The sequence below is a fragment of the Eimeria mitis genome, genomic scaffold (genome assembly GCF_000499745.2).
Source record: "Eimeria mitis Houghton genomic scaffold, Emh_scaff5422, whole genome shotgun sequence".
Classification (NCBI taxonomy): Eukaryota; Apicomplexa; class Conoidasida; order Eucoccidiorida; family Eimeriidae; genus Eimeria; species Eimeria mitis.
Window position 1 is genome coordinate 1 of NW_013573696.1, and position 438 is coordinate 438.

Consider the following 438-nt stretch of genomic DNA (forward strand, 5'->3'; position numbering starts at 1 on the left):
CTGCTGCTGCTGCTGCTGCTGCTGCTGCTGCTGCTGCTGCAGAAGCGTCGTCGTAGACGTTCATACATACGTCATATACAGATGTCTTATGCTGCAGCAGCAATTGCTGCTGCTGCTGCTGCTGCTGCTGCTGCTGTTGCTCCTCATCTGTCTCATCCTCATCCTCCTGCTGCTGCTCTCGCTGCTGCTGCTGCTGCTGCTGCTGCTGCTGCTGCTGACAGTGCAGCTCCGCAACAGTAGTGCAGCAATCATACTCTACCCGCCAAGCTTCATCTGCTGCTGCTGCTGCTGTATTCTGTTGCTGCTGCTGCTGCTGCTGCTGCAGCTGCACCAGCTGCAGCCCCGTATCATCCTGCCGCATGTTGTTTGTCCTTACTTCTGCTGCTGCTGTTGCTGCAGCAGCAGCAGCAGCAGCAGCAGCAGTAGTAGGGGTTTCAA